At 41.8% G+C, this 14,943-nt stretch overlaps 1 pseudogene; it reads right to left on the bottom strand.

Annotated features, from left to right (window-relative positions):
* Nucleotides 1-13,690: 13,690 nt before the first annotated feature.
* LOC131827896 (small ubiquitin-related modifier 2-A-like) lies at nt 13,691-14,051 on the bottom strand (annotated as a pseudogene).
* Nucleotides 14,052-14,943: the final 892 nt, after the last annotated feature.

The following is a 14,943-nucleotide window of genomic DNA, read 5'->3' as shown; positions in this document are numbered from 1 at the left end:
GATACGGTGGTCTGAGTTGTTTCTGGGTATGTCAAAATCATTCCACCTCAGTGCCCTTTTTCCTTGTTCTCACCCTAGAGCATTCGTCCCCACACCCCATCCTCCAATACTTTTCAGCTTACACCCTTTGTTCAGGTCTCAGTTTGAATGTCCCTCTTCAGAATGTCCTCTGACCATCCTAAAACAGCACCTCCTCTCACACTCTACCCTTGATGCTGACAAACAAATGTGTAATTACCCTTGGTAGTGTAATGCATCTGAAGAGAATCAAAAATACAAATCCCACACCATCATTCTGAGCACCAATTTGCAGTAGATTGTTGTGGATTGAGATAGGAAGCAGCAAGAGACTCTGACAAACACAAGAGATCCCTAGAAATTGTTACTTTGTTTTTAAACCAAATCCTTGTTCTGAAGCCCTAATCTGTGTTTTCTGTGGTGGCAGATAACCTTGCTTTACATGGTCAGAGGCCAGACAGGGACTGACGTCAACCTCTTGGAGGTATCAGACCCAGAAGTACTGGGAAGGGACCTATTGTCCAGTGTTGGTCAGTGCCTGTCACACATCCAGTAGGTGGGCGGTCTCTCTTTTTTAAAAGATTTTATGTATGTATGTATGTTTGTGAGAGAGAGAGCAGGGGAAGGGGTAGAGGGGGAGGGTATGGGAGAGGGAGAGAATCCCAAGCAGACTCTGCACTGAGTGGTGGAGCCTGATGACACAGGCCTTGATCTCCTGTCCGTGAGACCATGACCCAAGCCAAAACCAACAATCTGATGCTTAACTGCTGAAATTATTGAGCTACCCAGGCAACCCTCGGGGTGTGGGGGAGGGGTCCCTCAATGGCTGCTCTTCCCTTCCCACTGTAGTGGATCTCAGTACAATATCAGGTGGATCCCAGCTCCAACCACCCAGAGGGGGAAGGGGATAGAGTAAGCCTTTTGCTTTGTTTTATTTTATTTTATTATTTTTTGTGGAGACTTGGGAGATGGAGAGCCCAGCATGGAGCCCATTGAGGGGCTTGATCTCATGACCCCGAGATCATGACCTGAGCCAAAATCAAGAGTCAGGCTCCTGTCTGAGCCATGCAAGTGCCTTTTCCTCCAGAACCAGGCAGTTGCAAGTGTTAATCCATGGCTCCTTCTAGGTGTTTTCAAGGTGGCATCTCCCTTCCTTCTCTGTTTTGGCCATCCCTGCTCAGCAAGGTCTTGCTTGACATGGAACTTGATCCCATAACCCTGAGATCATGACCAGAGCTGAAATCAAGAGTTGGATGCCCAGCCAACTGGGCCATCTAAGCACCCCTAAAAATTAAATTTCAAATTCCTTATCTGGCATTTTAGGCCTGCCCCTCTAGGCCCCAGCAGCTCTCACCCTGCCCTGTGGAGCTCTCTTTGGGGCCACTGGGCCCTAGCAACAGGGTGACTCTGCTCTTCTGTGGCTTTGCTAATGTAGGCCCTTCCCTTGGGCTGACCTCCTCCCCCACCTGCACACATCTGCCCTTCTCTTCCCTCCTGAGTTCCCCCTGTTTCGGGGTCACCCCTTCACAGTCCATATAGCACAGTGGTCCCTTGTGCACCAACTGTGACACTTCCAAGGCCTTGAGTTTCCGTTTTCATTTATTAAAAGTAATACTGTCTAGATGCTTATCTTCTCAAGTCTTATTTCTTCACATCCTGCTCCTTGGCCCCCAATACTCTGTCTAGCTTGTGTTGGATTTTCTGGGGACCTTGCGTTGGTTAGACACAAGGCTGTGTGACACAAGAGGTGCGTTGCACAGCGTCACTGGGCCATACCACCATCTGCAGGTCACTGTTCAGAGCCAAGGGTCTGGCCCTGTTCACATCCCCCAGGCAGTGGGGCAGGGGACTTGCCGATCCATCCTGGTGGCCCGCAGCTGGGGGCAGCAGAGCCACTAGGGGTATGTTGTTCATAGACCTCATGCTGTAATTGTGGAAATGCTCCAGACCTGTGCTGTCCAGTTCAGAGCTGCTGAAATACCACGTGTAGCTCTGAGTGCCTGGAAATCTGCTGGTGAGACTGGGAAACTGAATTTTTAATCTTAATTCATTATTCATAATATGTTATGATTTACACATATTTTTGTGGTAATACATAAAATATAGTATTACTTCATAATGTATTTTAATTTCTATCTCCTTACATAAATATGATCATACTATATTTATAGTAGCTGCAAGTGGCCGTCAGCTGCTGTTTTGGATGGGGCAGCTTGGGCATGCTGGAAACACTTGGGGGCATTTTGGTTGTCATGACCTGGTATGGCTACAGACATTGGTGGGTTGGGGAAAGGCTGAATGTCTGGCTTGCGGCTTGCTCCCCCCACAAGGGGGCTCTAGCTGAGCATCCCATCTGAGGGTGCTGTGCACTTAGCTCGGCAGACGCTGCTGCCTGCCCCCAGACCTTGCCTTTGGTTTGTCTCCTTAAGCTTCCTCGGGGAAGCCAAGGAAACAGGCCATCTCACACAGGCATTCCCTTGGTCAGGGCATAACTGAAGGACCTCACATGGGATTTCTCACTGTTGAGCAAGGCCTTGTGGTGTTTGGCCTCCTTAACCTAAGGGTGTCTGCGCTGTTGCCTGTGGGGTCGGGGGGTGGGGGTTGCCTGGGGCACTGACACCCTTGTGGGGGGACCTGGGAGCAGTGAAGTGGGCGCTGGCTGAGTGGAACCACACAAGCTAAACTGGGGAGGCATTTCTATTGGCCAGACAGTGAACATAGCAGATCTTGTGTATTGAACTTGCTGTTTTTAGAAGTACACATTGTCTGGACGCCTGGATGTCTCAGTCAATTAAGTGTCTGCCTTCGGCTTAGGGTCTTGGGATCCAGTCCTGGGTTCAAATCCCATGTCAGGCTCCTTGCTCAGTGTGGAGCCTGCATCTGTCTCTCTCTCTCTCTCTGACAAATAAGTAAATTAAAAAAAAAAGTATACATTGTCTTCTTATTTGGCAATATTATTATTTTTTCAGAAGTTTATACATTTTACATTTTTTATGTACAACAAATCTGTCCAGCAGAAAATTCATCAGTTCATCTACAAAATGGTTTATGACACTGTCCATTTCTTTAAAACCTCACCAACACAAGGTAGTATCATTCTATTAAGTTTTGACAGTCTGATACTCAGTCAAAAAATATTTACCGAGGCGCACCTGGGTGACTCAGTGGGTTAAAGCCCCTGCCTTCAGCTCAGGTCATGATCCCTGGGTCTGGGATTGAGCCCCAGACTGCTCAGTGGGGAGCCTGTTTCCCTCCCTCCACTGCCTGCCTCTCTGCTTACTTGTGATCTCTGCCTGTCAAATAAATATGTTTTAAAAAAATGTCAAATAAAAATTTTTTAAAAAATTTACTGAGAGCCTACTGTAGTGCAGTGTCAGTCTAAGTTCTGAGAATTATCAGTCATCATAATCTCTGCCTTCAAGGAATTTATATTCTAGTAGAGAGAAGCTCATAATAAACAAATAGAAACTAGAAAATTTATAATATGTTAAATAATACATATAGTATGTTGGAAGTTGGTTTCACTATGAAGAAAAATGAAATGAAATAGACAGTAGGGAGTGCGGTCTTAGTGGTGGGACTTTTCCGTAAAAATGATATCCCAGGGACGCCTGGGTGGCTCAGTTGGTTAAGCAGCTGCCTCCAGCTCAGGTCCTGATCCCAGCATCCTGGGATTGAGTCCCACATCGGGCTCCTTGCTTGGTGGAAAGCCTGCTTCTCCCTCTGCCTCTGCTGCCACTCTGCCTGCCTGGGCTCGCTTGCTCTTTCTCTCTCTGGCAAATAAATAAATAAAATCTTTAAAAAAAAATGGTATCCCACACACTTCTTTTTTTTCCCTAAAGATTTATTTATTTCATAGAGAGAAGAGAGAGTGCTTGAGCTGGGGGAGGGGCAGAAGGAGAGAGGGGAACCAAATTCCCCGCTGAGCATGGGGCCTGATCCAGAACTTGATTCCAGGATCCTGAAATCATGACCTGAGCAGAAATAGAGTTGGATGCTTAACCCACTGAGCCACCCCCACACCCTCCCCCCGCACACTTATTTATGTACATTCCTTTTATTGCTTATTAGGTCTATATTCCCTATGTTGTACTTTTCATCTCTACAACTTCGTTATTTTATAACTTGAAAGTTTATACCTTTTAATCCCCTTTATCTATTTCATCAGTTCTCTCATCCACCTCCCCTCTGGCAACCATCAGTTTGTTCTCTGTATTTTAAGAGTGTGTGTGTTGGTTGGTTTTCTTTTCTAGATTACATATATAAGTGAAATCATATATTTGTCTTTCTCTGATTTATTTTACTTACCATAATACCCTCTGGGTCCATCCATGTGTTGCAAAAGGCAAGATTTCATTCTTTTGATGTCTGAGTAATGTTCCATTGTCTATATACCACATCTTTTTTTTTTTTTAAGATTTTATTTATTTATTTTTCAGAGAGAGCACAAGCAGGCAGAGAGGCAGGCAGAGGCAGAGAGAGAAGCAGGCTCCCCACTGAGCAAGGAGCCTGATGCAGGACTCAATCCAAGATCCTGGGATCATGACCTGGGCTGAAGGCAGCAGCTTAACCAACTGAGCCACCCAGGCATCCCTATATATCACATCTTCTTTATCCATTCATCTGTTGGTAGACACTTGGGTTGCTTCCGTATTCTGGCTATTGTACATGATCCTGAAGTAAATATAGGGGTGCATATTGCTTTTCAAGTTAGTGTTTTTGTTTTCTTTGGATAAATACTTGTTAGTGGCATTACTGGATCACATGGTATTTCTGTTCTTAATTTTTTGAGGAACCTCCATACTGTTTTCCACAGCAGCTGCAACTCTACATTCCCAACAACAGTGCACAAAAGTTCCCTTTTTCCACATCCTTGCCAACATTTGTTATTTCCTGGGTTTGTTTGTTTGTTTGTTTTAATATTAGCCATTCTGGCAGGTGTGAGGTAGTATCTCATTGTGGTTTCCCGGCTGCTTAGAGACATTGTGCATCTCTTTATGTGTCTGTTGGCCAGCTGTGTGTCTTCTTTGGAATATGGCTATTCAGGTCCTCTGCCTATTTTTTTTTAAAGATTTATTTAAGAGAGAGTGAACAGTAGGAACAGGATAGGGAGAAAGAGAAAGAGTCTCAAGCAGATTCTGTGCTGAGCAGGGAACCGATGTGGAGCTTGATCTCAGGACCCTAAGACTAGACCCGAACAGAGATCAAGAGTCAGACGCTTAACTGACTGCACCACCCAGGTGCCCCCTCTGCTTCTTTTTAAATCAGATTGTTTGTGTTTATGGTGTTGAGTCATATAACTTCTTTATATATTAAATATTTTGGATATTAGCCACTTACCAACGTATGATTTGCAAATGCCTTCTCCCATTGAGTAGTTTTGCCTTTTCATTTTGTTCATGGTTTCCTTCACTGTGCAAAAGCTTTTTATTTTGTTGTAGTTTGAATAGTTTATTTTTTCTTTTATTTCCCTTGCTTGAGTGCACATATCTATAAATATGTTGCTAAGGTTGATGTCCAAGAGATTACTGCCTATGTTTTCTTCTAGGAGTTTTATGGTCTCACATTTCAGTCTTTTTTAATTTTTTTTAGATCACATTTCAGTCTTTAATCCAGTTTGGGTTTACTTTTGTGCATGGTGTAAGGAAATGGTCTGGGTTCATTTTTTTGCATGTAGCTGTCCAGTTTTCCCAACACCATTTATTGAAAAGACTGACATCATCCCATTGTATATTCTTGCCTCCTTTGTTATAGAGTAATTGACCATATAAACATGGGTTTATTTCTGGACACTGTTTGGTTCCATTGATCTATGTGTGTGTATTTTTGTGCCAGTACCATGCTTGTTTGATTACTGTAACTTTGTAGTATCTCTTGAAGTCTGGGATTGTGATACCTCTAGTTTTATCTTTCTCAAGATTGCTTTCACTATTTGGGGTCTTTTGTGGTTCCATATCAATTTTAGGATTTTTTTGTTCTATTTCTGTTAAAAATGCTATTGATATTTTGGCAGGGATTACACTGGATCTGTAGATTGCTTTGGGCAGTACGGGCATTTTAACAATATTTGTTCTTCCAGTCCATGAACATGGAATGTCTTTCCATTTATTTATGTCATCTTCAATTTCTTTCATCGATGTCTTACAAGTTTTCAAAGGAGAGGTCTTTCACATTCCTGGTTAAATTTATTCCTGGTGTGGGGACTTGCCTGGGTGGCTCAGTGGGTTAAGCCTCTGCTTCGGCTCAGGTCGTGATCCCAGGGTCCTGCTATCGAGCCCCAAGTCGGGCTCTCTGCTTGGTGGGGGGCCTGCTTCTCTCTTTCCCTCTGCCTGCCACCCTTCCTGTTTGTGCGCTCTGTCTTTCAACTAAATAAATAAATAAAATCTTAAAAAAAAATTATTCCCTTGTGCTGGCTTTGGCAGCACATATACTAAAAAAATATTATTCCCAGGTATTTTATTTATCTTTTTAGGTGTTTTATTCTTTTGGGTACAATTGTAAATGTGATTGTTTTCTTAATTTCTCTTTCTGCTACTTCATTATGAGTGTATAGAAATGCAATAGATTTCTGTATATATTACTTTATATCCTGCAACCTTATTGAATTCATTTGTCAGTTCTAATAGTTTTATTTTGGTGGAGTCTTTAGAGTTTTCTATATACACTATCATGTCATCTACAAATAGTGATAGTTTTGGTTCCTTCTTGCCAATTTTGATGCCTTTGATATATTTTTCTTCTCTGATCACTGCAACTAGGTCTACATCTACTTTTTTTTAAAATCTCAAACTGTTACTATTTTAGCATTTAAAATTTTATTCTAAGGTAAATAAAATTCATTTATATTAATATTTATTTATTTATTTACTTAATTTAAAGATTTATTTATTTATTTATTTGACAGACAGAGATCACAAGTAGGCAGAGAGGCAGACAGAGAGAAGAGGAAGCAGGTTCCCTGCTGAGCAGAGAGCCCAATTCGGGGCTCAATCCCAGGACCCTGAGATCATAACCTGAGCCGAAGGCAGAGGCTTTAACCCACTGAGCCACCCAGGTTCCCCTATTATTTTTAATATATATATGTTTGTTTTTAAACATTTTATTTATTTGATAGAGAGTGCATGCACCCATGCGAGTGCACAAGTTGGGGAGTGGCAGAGAGAGAGGGAGAAGCGGGACTCCATCCCAGGACCCTCAAATTATGACCTGAGCCCAAGGCAAATGCTCAACCAACTGAGCCACCCAGGCACCTATTTTTTTTTTAATATTTTAAGATGGATTTTTGGCTTAAAAATAGATTAGAAGACTTGCTTCCTCAACCCACAGTTATACCATCTACATTTAAAGAGGCTGAAAAAGAGGAAACTGACATGTCACAGAGTTTTTGGACTCATGAAAGTGAGGGATTGCTCCATAGAACTGGGCAAAACTATAACTTAGCAATGAAAATATGAGAAGAGTGGAAGATATGAAACTGACCTAGATACATACCACACTGAACTTTATCTGTGCCCTGTGCTCCCGGAAAGCAGTGACAGTTGAGAAATTCCCCTGACTTCATGTTCTGGTAAGAGACCACCCTATCCTCACATACTCTGAGATAGGGCTCACCTCTACCTTTCATCCCTCATGACCCTTTGTCTACCTGCCTGTATAAAATGCCAGACTCCTTCCTTTTTGAGATATTCTTCATTAATGAGCATTCTCCCTACTGCAATATTCTGTGTAACACCATTTCCTTAATTGTTGGTGCATTTTATCTTTTTTTTTTTTTTTAGATTTTTATTTATTTGTTAGAGAGAAAGCATAAGCAGGGAAGCTGCAAGCAGAGGCAGAGGGAGAAGCAGGCTCCCCGCTGAACAAGGAGCTCATTGTGGGACTCCATCCCAGGATGCTGGGATCATGACCTGAGCTGAAGGCAGACACTTAACCAAGTGAGCCACTCAGACACCCCATGTGGATTTTATCTTTGATAGTTTTGATGCTGTGACTTGTATAGGAGCAAAGCTTGTGGTGGGATCCCTAATTACCTCACCCATGTGATGAGCCTCTCTGTTCCTGGCTGGTGGTCTGAAATCAATGCTATGTCCGACTTCTGGTCCTGCGCCCTGAACTTGTATAACTCAATAGCATGGTAAGGATTCTATTTTGATTCTTTTTGAGTGCTCACTTGATTTCTGGAGCTGGCTTCTTTTGGTTTCATGGTCTGACCATTTATGTTATAGAGATGTTATCTTTGTTGTGTTAAAGATGACAGTGAATCTTGTTTGTTACTGTTTTCTGTTTGTCTGCTTTGAGCTGAAATCAGTTAAGGATTCAAAGCCACTGGGAAGAGAACAGTTCTTGACATGGAGCAGTGAATTCCGTTAACCTGTATTTACTGTTGACCAGGGCTGAAATGTTATTTAATTTATTTATTTTTAAAGATTTTATTTATTTGGCAGAGAGAGACAGCAAGAGAAGGAACACAAGCAAGGGGAGTGGGAGTGGGAGAAGCAGCTGAGCAGGGAGCCTGACGCGGGGCTCGATCCCAGGACCCTGAGATCATGACCTGAGCTGAAGGCAGATGTTTAACCAACTGAGCCACTCGGGTGCCCCCAGGGCTGAAATTTTAGAAATGGAGCTATGAGAAATCTGTCTGTGTCTGTCTGCCTATTGATATATGTCTCTGCAATTCAGAAAGACCTTTACTTCTCACTGTGTGAATGTGTGATATTTTTCTATCTCTGGATGGTATTGCCAATTGAGATTATAAAATCACCTAAATTAAAGGAGCTCTGTTCTGATTGGCTTAGATATTGACAGGCACCTTATATGAATAGAATATTGTTAAAGATTCCCAGAAATTAAGGAAACTGAATTCTTAGTACTTTAAAACAGCAAAAAGTGAGAAAAAAATTTATAGAAATTAACTCAGAAATATTTTAAGAACAAGTTCACACTATTTATGCAAATGAGACTAATATTTTCGAACTAATTTAGTATTTTTGGTTTAATAAAGACATTTGTGTCTTCTCTGAGCATTAAGTGTTATACAAGCTTATATTTTTATCTATTTGGCTATATTCTTCCTAATTTTATGCATATTTGGTGATCAAATAAGCTAGCATTATTTATACTACCTGTTTAAGATTATGAGACATATATATTTGTATTTAACCAAGTCAGATTATCATTCTGACAAACTTGATTTTAGCAGTAATTGTGTTTCCTGGTCGGTCCACTTGAAGATAATTGCCGAGATGTTTGTGTAATTTAAACCCCTGGAGTTATACTACCCTGGGTTAATTAATGGCCATTCACTAGATAGATACCTGGATCATTTCCCAAGTCAGAGAATGCTGAATCATTGGCTACTGAGCATAATTTCAATTTTACATTCTTTTGCTTCTTACTTGTATTTGCTCCAGAGGGCTGTGTCTGTGGGCCTGTAACAAACATGCTCATTTTGGTGGCTTTGAGAAGTGTGTAAGGGAGGGGTGAGGCTGGACAGAGCTGCACTGCCTGTGTTCATGAGTTCTGCTAGTCTGTCTGTGGCAAAGTGCTGGTGTGTAACAGCGCAGTGATCCCCCCTCGACTATTTCTGCGAACCGGAAGTTAGCCACTTTGGTTAAAATGACCACTAGTATGTGGTTTTCATTACACATGAGAGAAAGAGTTTTGGAGAAACACAACTATCTGTAAATTTCTGTTTCTCAAGGAAAACAGTAGTTTTGTCCCAAAGAAGAGGTGTGGTTCCCTTTCTTCACTCTTCAGGTTACTGAGGACCCCAAAAGCTTTCTCTGAGGTTCTAACTATTGATATTTACTATATTGGCAATTGAAACCAAGAAAACCTTTAAGTGCTTACTTACTGATTCATCTGACAATGGCAACCACGAACACACTTAATGTTAAGAATGTCTCAGAAGGGGCACCTGGGTGGCTCAGTGGGTTAAGCTTCTGCTTTTGGCTTGAGTCATGATTTCAGGGTCCTGGGATCCAGCCCCACATCGGGCTCTCTGCTCGGTGGGGAACCTGCTTTCCTTCCTCTTTCTCTCTGCCTACTTGTGATCTCTGTCTGTCAAATAAATAAATAAAATCTTTAAACAACAACAACAACAACAAACCAAGAACATCTCAGTAACACCGTGAGATTAATTCTGACCACATGGACCCACTGTGGTCTGGTCTGTGCCTCCCCAACCCCCAACATTCTTACACTGAAATCCTAAAATCCTTCAAAAATGGTCAGGACATTAGGATGTAGGACTTTGGGAGGTGCTTAAGTCATGAATGGGGTTAGTGCTCTTATAGGAGACTCCAGTTTTTTATTCTCTTTTAAAATTTATTTATTTCTTAGAAAGAGAGAGAGAGCAGGGGAAGGGGTAGAGGGAGAGGGAGAGAATCCTCAGGGAGACTCCCCACTGAGTGTGGCGCCTGACGCTGGGCTCCATCCCAGGGCCCTGAGATCATGACCTGAGCTGAAACCAAGAGCCGGACCCTTGACTAACAAGCCACCCAGGCGCCCCTTCCTTCCTTCCTTCCTTCCTTCCTTCCTTCCTTAAACTTAGAGTATTATATATTAGTTTCAGGTGTCCCATATGTGATTCAACAATTCTGTATATTACTCAGTGCTCATCACGGTATGTGTACTCTTAGTCCCCTTCCCCTGTTTTACACATCCCTCCCATCATATTCACATATATACATATGTAGTTGAGGACTGAAAAGACACTAAAATAAAAGTTTCCTCTTAGTGTCATGACTTTAAAAAATAAACAAAATAAAATAGGCTCCGGAGAGATTCCTAGCCACTGGCACCCTGTGAGGATAGGAGAATTCTGACCCAGAGGGGGTCCCCCACCATACTGTGCTGGCACCCTGATCTCAGACTTCCCGTCTCCAGAACTGTGAAAAATAGATGTCTATTGCTTCTAAGTCACTCAGCCCATGGGATTTTGTTATAGCAGCCTGAACATATAGCCTGAGGTTGGTCTGTTTGTCCCATCTGTTTGTCCCATCTGTTTGTCCCAGAATATAAAAGAATGAAATGAAAGGCAAAATTTGGAAATGAATTGTACCTATTTTTATAATACTCAAGTTTGAAAAATTAAAATCTTAGCAAAGTTTTTTCACTCTGATGGGCTTGTTGCCTTGGTTTACTGCTGATGCCCTCACCTATAAGATACAAGATTACTTATTCTGCTATTTAATGTACCTAGGCAACAAAAAGGATTTATCTTACCAGGATAGCCTTCTCTGGTTTATATTGATTAATATATCTTTGATTATTTAGGAAAACAAAGTTTCTCATTTGGGAATGTGGGCCAAGGTTCTCTGCAATCATATTATCTTTTTTTTTTTTTTTTTTAAGATTTTATTTATTTATTTGACAGAGAGAGAGATCACAAGTAGGCAGAGAGGCAGGCAGAGAGAGAGAGAGAGGAGGGTAAGCAGGCTCCCTGCTGAGCAGAGAGCCCGATGCGGGGTTCGATCCCAGGACCGTGGGATCATGACCTGAGCTGAAGGCAGAGGCTTAACCCACTGAGCCACCCAGGTGCCCCTGCAATCATATTATCTGGAAGGTTTATTTCTAAAAATGCTATAATGTTTTATCATCACTTTAAAATGAATAGTAAAATATTGTTTCTCAGGCACCCCATGATTTGATTCCTATCTTAAGTATTTAGATCTGGTAACTCTGATTTTTGCCTTCCCAAGATTGAATCCTAAGGATAAAAATAAATAAGATAAAATTTCCAAGAGCTAACCTGGAATGTTCTGTCTGAGAATGTTGCTTCATCAGGGTATCTTCTGTGCCTGAACTTGTCTTTGAATTTTCCAGAGGATACCTAGAAAACCACAAAACATTTGTTCTTTGAAAATAGGGTTAATTATGTATTTAATTATTTTGCCTATATAATGAGCTCATTTCTCTTTTCTTTTAAGTTATCTGCTACTTGAAACAATTTAGTAGACTATGATTTTACAGAAATCTTCCATTTATAAATGATATCCTTTTTTTTTTTCCTACCTAACCCCTCCAGATTCAGAACTCTTACTGAGCACTCTAATTATCTTAGCAATGTAAGTTATTGTCACAAAGTCAGTAAGAATCTGTCCTCATTAACAGGATGTAATTGGAAATAGCAGCTATGGATCCGAAGTGTTGTCCGGAATGCCATATTTGAAAACGATGAGCATCTAATCAGACATGACAAGACACTTTTAAGAAGCTAAGGTTGACTTCGTGGAGCTAGTGCTGACAAAACTCTGGAACACTGGTCTGGTTCCTGGCTTACAGGTCTCCTGGCTTTGCAGGTGAGTAGGGAAGGTCACCTCTTGGCAGGCCCAAGAGCTTTAGGATATTTTGCAAGCCTTGAAAAGAGAAGATTCCCCTAAGTCTGTAGGTACTGTAGATGAAATCTGGTGGCAGGTTCTTTTCTTGGTTTCTTAGCTCCTAGAAGCTCTTTTTTTTTTTTTTTTTTTTTTAAGATTTTATTCATTTATTTGACTGAGATCACAAGCAGGCAGAGAGGCAGTCAGAGAGAAAGGGGGAAGCAGGCTCACCACTGAGCAGAGAACCCGATGTGGGGCTCGATTCCAGGACCCTGGGATCATGACCTGAGCTGAAGGCAGAGGCTTTAACCCACTGAGCCACCCAGGCGCCCCACTTCTAGAAGCTTTTATTTTATTTTAAAATTTTTACTCTTTTTTTTTTTTTTTTTTTTAAGTAGGTGCCCCATCCAGCATGGAGCCCATGTAGGGCTTGAACTCATGACTCAGTTCAAGACCTGAGCTGAGATCAAGAGTCGGTCACTTAACTGACTGAACCACCCAGGCAACCTCTTTATTTTTATTTTTTTTAAATATTTTATTTACTTATTTGAGAGATAATGACAGAGTTATTGAGAGAGAGCACAAGTGAGGGGGAGAGGGAGAAGCAGGGAACCCAAAATGGGGCTCAGTCCCAGGACCCTGGGATCATGACTGAGCTGAAGGCCCACACTTAACCAACTGTGCCACCCAGGCACCCACATCTATTTTTATTCTTTTTTTTTTTTTAAATAAGAAGTTTATTTAAACAAGACACTTGGGGCACCTGGGTCCTGGGATTGAGCCCCACATCGGGCTCTCTGCTCAGTGGGGAGCGTGCTTCCTCCTCTCTCTCTGCCTGCTTCTCTGCCTACTTGTGATCTCACTCTCTGTCAAATAAATAAATAAAATCTTAAAAAAAAAACCACCTTTAAACAAGACACTTGACTTGAAGGGAAAGCTGATCTAGGATTCATTTCTCTTGGAGTAATTTATTCCTAAAGACAGATTTCCCTACATGAAACAGCTACGTAAAAAAAAAAGTTATTGAATTGTCCTTGATGTTACAGTGATAAATGAAAAACTTTGAAATTCTCCAAACAAGGTATATAAAGATTTTTGTGTTGTTCTTTTATTGTTAAACAGTGAGCGCAAAATAACTTACAGAATATAGAGATAAGAGCTGGATGAACATGCCCCTAATGGAGAGAACCGGTGTTTTCCCCATCCCATCTCCTTTTGAGGTCGATCCAAAAATACCATTGGCCATTTAGATTTTTAAAATATGCAGTATGCTTGTGCACACACACTTCATGTACAATGAAGGAATGGGGAAGGGGAAAATGAAAGAATTGAGAAAACTTCTACTGTAGTGGTCAGGATATGGTGGAACCAGATTGTGGTTCTGTCATTGAGAATGTCTTCTTGGTCTGGAGTGAAGCAGTAGGTTCCCTTTGTGGCAGATGCTCTGTCTCCTTCTGGAACACATCACCTACATCTTAGTCCCCTATCTCCAGCTGTGCATTGATGTCTGTTCCGTTGATTGGCTGCCCATCTAGTCAGAATCTGATCTGCCTCCTTGACAAACCCTGCCATGCACAATAAGCTTTCATCAGTTTACTAAGTGGTGTCTCTCTCTTAATCTTAAACTGTGCCACAGAACCATCCTGTCCTGCCACCTTCACATTAATGTGATCGTTGTCCTCATCCTGACTCCTTGGACTTTTTGTCAGCCATGGTGAGCACTGGAGTCTCAGCTGCTGCTTCACAAAAGAGGTTCCAGGTCTGCACTGGACGAATGCACCAGAAGCTTCTGGAAGTATGACCTGAGGTTTCTTATGAAGACTTGCAGCAGAGCAAACTCAGGAAGGCCTGTGGTAAATGACGGTCCTTTTCTTTCTTTTTTAAATAAATTTTGATAGATTTTATTTATTTATTTGAGAGAGAGAGAGAGAGAAAGAGTGAGTGGGGGAAGGAGCAGAGGAGGGAGAGGGAGGGGAAAGAATCTCAAGCAGACTCCAAGCTGAGCTCAGAGCCCTACACAGGGCATGATCTCATGACCCTGAGATCATGACCTGAGCTGAAGCCAAGAGTTGGACACTTAACTGGCTGGTTTACCCAGGCATCCCTAAATGATCATTCTTTCTGTACCTGTGACAATATCCAGGTCAAATCTAATGAGACCAGGCTTATTTTGTGGTCAAGACTAATCTCTCTTTGAGATTATTTTTTGATCAAAAGTGAGGAGAAGATGGGACCCCTGGATGGCTCAGTGGGTTAAAGCCTCTGCCTTCAGCTCAGGTCATGATCCCAGGGTCCTGGGTTCGATCCCCTCACTGGGCTCTCTGCTCAGCAGGGAACCTGCTTCCCCCTCTCTTTCTGCCTGCCTCTCTGACTACTTGTGATCTCTGTCTGTCAAATAAATAAGTAAAATCTTTTTTAAAAAAGTGAGAAGAAGGAAAAATATTGTTTCAATGGAAAATTCTAAGACAGTTCATAGTACATACTTCTAGGTATTCAGAGTCTAGCGCTGTTCATTGTCTTTGAGCCATTTTGCACCTTTTGGTAAATTGCAGGTAACTGATGAAGATGCAAACTCTGTCTTGTCTGGTAGACATTGAGTTGACTT

Source organism: Mustela lutreola, chromosome 3 (assembly GCF_030435805.1).
Source record: "Mustela lutreola isolate mMusLut2 chromosome 3, mMusLut2.pri, whole genome shotgun sequence".
Lineage (NCBI taxonomy): Eukaryota > Metazoa > Chordata > Mammalia > Carnivora > Mustelidae > Mustela > Mustela lutreola.
This window is presented reverse-complemented; position numbering and strand designations above follow the sequence as displayed.